The 7,890-nt window shown below is 43.7% G+C and overlaps 1 non-coding gene across 1 annotated transcript; it reads left to right on the top strand.

Annotated features, from left to right (window-relative positions):
* Nucleotides 1-1,440: 1,440 nt before the first annotated feature.
* On the top strand, nucleotides 1,441-1,522 carry trnas-gcu (transfer RNA serine (anticodon GCU)). The gene has a single exon. It is a non-coding gene; the product is annotated as a tRNA-Ser (tRNA).
* Nucleotides 1,523-7,890: the final 6,368 nt, after the last annotated feature.

The following is a 7,890-nucleotide window of genomic DNA, read 5'->3' on the forward strand; positions in this document are numbered from 1 at the left end:
GGTGTGGTGTCCCAAAGATGTTCTCTGAAATGATCTGCAAGAAGGTGTCCTGTCTCTCTGATGTAGAGGAGTCCACATTGGGTTCAACGGATGCAATAGATGACCTTGGATGTTGTACAAGTGAATTTCTAACGGATGTGGAAGGATACCTTGGACCTTAGACGGAGATGAATGGAGTGATGTGGGCGCTGCTTTTACCTTTCCTGCGGTGGCAGGGAAAGCTGCCAGTAGTGGGGTGTGGGTTTATTGAGGGTTGTAGACCTGACGAGGGGCTCGTGGAGGGAATGGTCTTTTCAGAATGCTGATAAGGGTATTTAGGTAAATATATACCTGATAGTGGGGTCTGTATGGAGATTGCAGAAGTGCTTGAGTCTGATGTGGTTCATGCTGAGTTTGGTGGGGTGAAAGTTGAGGACCATGGGGTTCTGTCCTTGTTGCGGGAGGGATGGGATTTAAGGGCGGTTGTGAGTGAAGTGGAGGAGATGCACTGGAGATCAAGGTCAACCACGTGGGAAGGAGACCAACTGGGACTTTCTGAGGTAGAGTTGGTCATCCTGGGAAAAGATGTAGTGGAGGCGGAGGAATTGGGAATAAGGGATGGTGTTTTTACACGAGGTGGCGGAGGGGGTGTAATAATGGTAGCTGTGGGAGTCGGTAGGCTTGTAGTATATCTCTGTCATTAATCATTCGCTGGAGACGGTGATGCACAGGTCCAAGAAGTTGAAGGAAGTTGCCAAGGAGATCCAGGTGAATTTGACGTTGGGGTGAAAGGTGTTGGTAACGTTGGTGAACAGTTCAACCTCCTTGTGGGAGCAGGAAGTGAGGCCAATGGATTCATCAATATAGCGGAGTTACAAGTGGAGAGAGGTGCCAGTGTAACTGCGAAAGACGGACAATTCCACATATCTGACAAACAGGCAGGCATAGCTCGGTCACATGCAGGTGCCCATGGCTACCATTTTGGTTTGGAGGAAGTGGGAGGATTGGACAGAACAGTTGTTGAGCGTGAGGACCAGTTTAGCCAGGAGGATGAGGGTGTCGGTGGAAGTGTACGAGTTGGGATGGGGTGAGATGAAGAAACAGAGGGCTTGGAGACTTTCGTCATGGCAGATGGATGTGCAGAGGGACGGGATGTCTAAGGTGAAGATGACGCGTTGTGGACCAGGGAAATAAAAGTCTTGGAGGAGATGAAGTGCTTCGGTGGTGCCACAAACGTAGGTGAGGATTTCCTGGACTGGGGAGACAGGAAGGTGTTGAGGTAGGAAGAGATGAGTTGGCTCGGACAGGCGCAGGTTGAGACAGCAGGTCATAGGAAGCAGGTAGAATCGGGCAATGCGGGGTTCATGGACAATGAGGTTGGAGGCTGTGAATGAGAGATTCTCCAGAGATGATGAGGTTGTGATGGTCTAGAGATTAGGTTACATGCACGCATGCATGTCTGACGAGGTGGCCGAGAGGTTAAGGCGATGGACTGCTAATCCATTGTGCTCTGCACGCGTGGGTTCGAGTCCCACTCTCGTCGCTATTTTTGGATTATCACAGCTGTCTTATTGAAATTGGAACTCCAATGGTTTGTTTATATGCATCGACGGTATTATAAAACCTCAAACAATAATTTGAGCCTGTTGGCTAACTGCATTGAAATGTAGATTGAAATGGGACAACGAAAAGGAACGCGATTTTCTTTCCCAAGTCAAGTTGCTGTGACCTTTTATCGTATGAAAGAGATCCAGGAAAACCAAATAACGAGAGATGCGATGTGCATCTTTAATGCAATGGTCCTTAATGAGTGTTTTGTCATATGAAATCTGGAGCAGGTTGGGTAGAAGTGATTCATCTTGGTGCGAAGAGCGCAGAGAGACACCACAAAATAATAGAGATATTTCAAAAGGTGCAGGGGTGGGTGTAGCGACACAAAAAAACTGGCTGTGAATGCTCAGGAGAGAATTGCCGATGTGGGTACCGTGCATTGGCACGGACAGACTTACACATTGGTTTCGCCCTTTCCCCCTTGTTCTCGCCATTGATGAAGGCTGAACATAAGACACAGATAAGCACAAAATGTGGGAAGTACGCTCCCTCTCGTTATGCACACACTGGAATGCATCACATTGAACTATGAAAAACTGGAGAAGTCAGCATGTTAACTGCAGCAAGTGAACGTAATCTGTGGATCAATAACCACAGATTAATGCAACATAAACATGAAAAATGATTTAAAGTGTCTTTAAACGCATGTCATTAACAGACATTTCGTTCTAATACCCGACATGCCTTTCATGGGAAATCATGTCTCACAAACTTGATTGAGTTTTTTGAAGAAGTAACAAAGAAGGTTGCTGAGGGAAGAGCAGTAGATGTGATCTATATGGACTTCATGGAGGACTGATTAGGAAGGTTAGATCTCATGGAATAAAGGGAGAACCAATCATTTAGAAACAGAACTGGCTCAAAGGTAGACGACTGAGGGTGGCAGTGGAGGGTTGTTTTTCAGACTGGTGGCCTGTGACCAGTGGAGTGCCACAAGGAATGGTGCTAGGTCCTCGACTTTTTGTCATTTACATAAATGATTTGGATATCAGCATAAGAGGTACAGTTATTAAGATTAGAGATTACACCAGAATTGGAGGTGTAGTGGACAATGAAGAACATTAACTCAGATTGCACCAGGATCTGGACCAGATGGGCCAATGGGTTAAGAAGTGACAGATGGAGTTTAATTCGGATAAATGCAAGGTGCTGCATTTTGGGAAAGCAAATCATAGCAGGACTTATACAAATAATGATAAGGGGAGTGTTGCTGAAGAAAGAGACCTTGGAGTGCAGGTTCATAGCTCCTTGAAAGTGGAGTCGCAAGTAGATAGGACAGTGAAGAAGGCGTTTTGTATGCTTTCCTTTATTGTTCGAAGTATTGAGTACAGGAGTTGGGAGGTCATGCTACGGCTGTACAGGACATTGGTTAGGCCACTGTTGGAATACTGCGTGCAATTCTGGTCTCCTGCCTCTTGGAAAGATGCTGTAAAACTTGAAAGGGTTCAGAAAGGATTTCCAAGGATGTTGAAAGGGTTGGAGGATTTGAGCGTTAGGGAGAGGCTGAACAGGCTGGAGCTGTTTCCTCTGGAGCATTGGAGGCTGAGGGCTGACCTTATAGATGTTTACGAAATTATGAGGGGCATGGATACGATAAATGGACAAAGTCTTTTCCCTGGGATCAGGGAGTCCAGAACTATAGGGCATAGGTTTAGTTTGAGAGGGGAAAGATATAAAAGAGACCTAAGGGATAACGTTTTCACACAGAGCGTGGTACGTGTATGGAATGAGCTGCCAGAGGATGTGGTGGAGGCTGGTACAACTGCAACATTTTAGAGGCATTTGGATGGAATATAAAGAGGATGTGTCTGGAGGGATATGGACCGGGTGCTGGTGGTTTGGACGAGATTGGGCTGGGATATCTGGTCGGCGTGGCAGGTTGGACTGAAGGGTCTGTTTCGATGCTGTACATTTCTATGACCATATTTCAAGGTGGATGACAACAATACCAATTTTGTTTTGAAATTGAGATCTATTTCATCATTTTACACAGCGACCAAGTTCAATTTAAATAATACAAATAACGTTCGCTCACACGGAATAAAACTGTGATTTTATTACAAACATTGTCCTTTTTAAGGAGCAGTAACTCAACATGAAAAATAAGATGTAATTTTTATTGAACATAGGTCAGTTAACACCATTATCTTAATTCGCATTGACTGCAATATGCACATGGTAAATAAGGTTAAAGATAGAAAGTATTTTGGAAATAATGATTCGGTGGTGACGAAAAATAAGATTAGGTTCTCATGATGCGGATATTCCACCAATGGCTCCAGTGGTGGAAATGGTCACTGGGCAGTATTTCTATGGTGGTATAGAGGTGTGTGAGCTGCCAGTTTTGGGAGATCGCACCTCATCTGGAGCAGCCTCTGTTGACATGGACCAGGCAGCATTGTAACATCAGACTTGGAGGTCCAACCACACCTGGAGCAGCTTTTATTAACATGGAGCGGCAGGGAGCATTGGGAAATCAGACTCCGAGATCCAACCTCATTTGGAGTAGCATCTGTTGACATGGACCAGGGAGCTTTGTGGGATCATTCTGAGAGCTCCACCCTCATCTGGAGCAGTTTTTCATGACGTTGAGCAGCAGGTAACATTGGGACATCAGAGTGGGAGCTCCAATCTCACTTGCAGCAGCTTCTATTGACATGGACCAGCAAGGAGCAATGGAATATCAGGTTGGTAGCTGCAACCTCACTTGGAGCAGCTTGTATTTACATGGAAGAGGAGGGAGTATTGAGACATTAGGCTGGGGGAAACAATATTCAATTAATTTAATCTGAAGTAAAATAAGTTTCAACACCTCAGATGTTAATTGATTTATGAAGAATCTGTCGCTGGAAAAATAAAATTCTTTAGATATTGCTGACAAGTCCTGCAAATATTCAACTCAGGAAAACGCATTACTACAGAGAGAAATGCAAGTGATGTTTCAGGTCTTTGACTTTTTCTTTCCTGGTCAACTCTACACTGGATTACATGACCAAAAGGACTTTTTCACTCATTTCATGTTATTTAGTTTCCTGCAAATACGGACAGGTCATTGACGTAGTCTAAAGCTGAAAACTATGGGAAATGCGATGTTGTGATTAGGCTGGAGTTTACCTCGAATTATGGTGGAAACACAGCAAAATAAGTTGTAATTTCCTCGATCATCAGTGACCTCATTGATTGGCTGATCAGATTGTGAATGGTAGTTTTATTTGAGGACCATTTGAAGTGAATCAATGATGGCGATTACTGTGTTTTTTATTCACCTTGGGAATGTTACCGCTATTGCTCATGTCCTCGTTCACACCACAGCTCTGCAGAGTGTAAAATCACAGCTGTGTATCTGGCCAGTGTTACAACCATTCGTATCGCTGGCTACGGATCAGATGGTTGTAAGTTCGAAATTTACTTGGTGCATGCGCATTGTGGAGATTCACAACACATCCAAGCTAATTTTCTTGGTGACACTGAGGTGGATAAAGTTTTTGGAATTTTCATCTCTACGAACGAAAATTCTTTCACTGTCTTCGATCAGTTAAACATTACCTAGAACAATCACAGTTACAAATCACACAGCACCAGGTTGCATCGAACAGGCATATTTGGAAGCAACATCTTCTTCATCAGGTGGTTGACAACTGTTGGACTCTAATCTGTCTTTGCATGATTTTCAGATTTGTCCAACACAGTCCAACACCAACACTTCCAAGTCATGGGTACCATCGACACTACGAACGATCAGTTAAAGTCCAGATGATCTTCCAAAAGATCACGCATATTGACACACACACCAAGCTTCTGCAGAAAAACACCCACCTGATGAAGGAGCGGCTCTCTGGAAGCTAGTGCTTCCAAATTAACCAGCTGGACTATGTCCAGAGATCGTGTAATTTTTAACTTTGTCTACCCAACTCAAACACTGGCACTTCCATATCATAGAGAACATCAGTCATGTCCCAGCGCTGTCAGAGAAGGAATCCTGAAATAGCAGCACACATTGCACATAAGTACGTTTCATTTTCAGAAACCAACCCACTCAATCGCTGCAGCTCCTGTGTATGAAAAGCACAGAAAAGAAATAGCTGAGATTCAGTTTTGACAATATTTTGAAACTCTTTGGGAAGTGGAATCAGAGGAGAATGAAGGATGAACTGTCCGACTGTGCAGAGAGAAGGAACGCACTTTTCACTTCTTTCAAGGGCGAGGGTATTGACTGATCTAAGGCATTTAGCAGATTCCTGGTAGACCTGCTCTCTCTGCGAGAGGAACAAGAAGTCCTGATATCCTGAACGGTAATGAAACCCAGGCCACTCAGTGAAAGCGCCGAATACCAATCACTAGATCACCAGGGATAAGGGCAGAAACAGTTGCACGGTTTCTTCATAACACAGGTTTTGGAATTATGTCACTGTAGATACGTTTTCCCTCAAAAATGAATGAATTATCGAGTGTTTACAGCATAGAAATGGGTCCCATCATCTCCCTTCCCAGCACCGGGTCTGTTCCCTTGTAAACTCTGAAGTTTCACGTGTTCATCTCAATGCTAATTACCCTGGAACGTTTTAATCTTGTAAGGCACAATAAATGGGATTGAGGTTTGAGATGGGAAAAATGTGTTCACACCCAGTAGGGGAACTGAACGCCATTTTTACGCACAGACTGCAGCACGCAGACACATTTCCCCAAGAGTGAAACAGGCCTCGGGAGAAAACAAGCACAAAGTAAGATGTCACCCTCTTGACTGATATTATCCCATTTCAGACTTCAACACCAGTGTCTGGTTACAGCAAAGAAAGGAAGCATTCAGCCCGTCACGTCCCAGTGTTCCTTGCCCATTGTTTCCCCATTACTCTGTAGTTTATACTGCCTCACTTCGTTCTTGCTGCAAAACTGGATCATTGCTCACGCCCGCTATTTCCCGTCCTGCTGAACGGTTTTCCTCAATTTCTTGGACAGAAAAACAGGAATGGATTATTTCAAACACTTTTCTAGTTTACAAGGCCAGTGTTATCACCACTGAGCCAGCACATTGCCAGTTCAGAGGTAAGGTCTCATACATTAGAAACTTCAATGCAACAGATGATTGGTTAGCTACAGTGTTGTAAGCCAAACAACAAGACTGGAATGGAGCCGAGGGCATCATGCACAGAAGGATGGGAGAATAGAATGATGAATCTCATGGTGTCCAGGGTGGTGTTAACAGAAATCTTCCCTGGTAGTATAGTGATGAGGATTCAATGCTTTCATTGTCATGGCTTGTTAAATGTTAACGTTTACAGTAATCAACATGAAATACTGCATGAACGTTCGAAGCACAATGATGTTGTGCAGAAGTCAGAACCGCTTCCCTGTATGTTACAGTTCCGCATCAGCAACGTCAGCTGCAATTGCCTGACGTTCAATCAGTTTAAATCAAGAACGGAGCGAGCGTCAGGAAAATGGAAGGGGCCTGGTAGTTTGAAGCTAACATGGTCATTCTAACACATGGGAGACTTAGCAAACAATGAAGGTATTTTTCAATGTACAATTTAGTTACATCACCCTGTAAAATTGTGCGATAAATTCAGTGTCTTACAACTGTGTACTCCACAAACACCTGATGAATGAGCAGCAGTCCAAAAGCTAGTACTTCTAATTAAACCTGTTGGACTAAACCTGGTGTGTAATTTTGAGAGAGTTAACAACATGCCTGGTGGAGCCAGATTCAATGTCGGTACTGAATATCGATTTTCCAGTTTACTTTAGTATACTGATCACTCCGGATCAATTACCCATATTATCTGCCATTTGTTTTGTTCTTTGTTCATTTCACTCCGGTTCAGTGTTCAGGGGCGGCACGCATTTTTATTTTGGCACACGTTACTCAGATCTGTTTTGCAGCTTCATATTAAGGCCAGCAATTTTAGGAACAGAAAGACACCATTCAGACGTCAAGTCTGTTCCGCTATTGAATGGTGTCATTTCTGATCTGATAACCTTGAACTGCACTTTCTTTCCTTTCCCCATAACGCTTGATTTCTTTGCTGTTTGAAGATCTGCCAATCTCAGCCTCATTACACCTAATGACCCTTCCTCAACAACCTTCTGCGACAAGAAATTCCACAGAACCAGAACTGAGAGAATAACTGCTTCTTCATCTCTGTTTTAATTGTGACATCTGCATTCTAATACGAAGTTAAAAATCATACAACACCTGGTCATAGTCCAACAGGTTTAATTGGAAGCATGAGCTTTTGGAGAGCTGCTCCTTCATCAGGTGTTTGTGGAGTTCACAGTTATAAGATACAGAACTTATAGCAA

The sequence above is a fragment of the Chiloscyllium punctatum genome, chromosome 16 (assembly GCF_047496795.1).
Source record: "Chiloscyllium punctatum isolate Juve2018m chromosome 16, sChiPun1.3, whole genome shotgun sequence".
NCBI classification, from domain to species: Eukaryota; Metazoa; Chordata; class Chondrichthyes; order Orectolobiformes; family Hemiscylliidae; genus Chiloscyllium; species Chiloscyllium punctatum.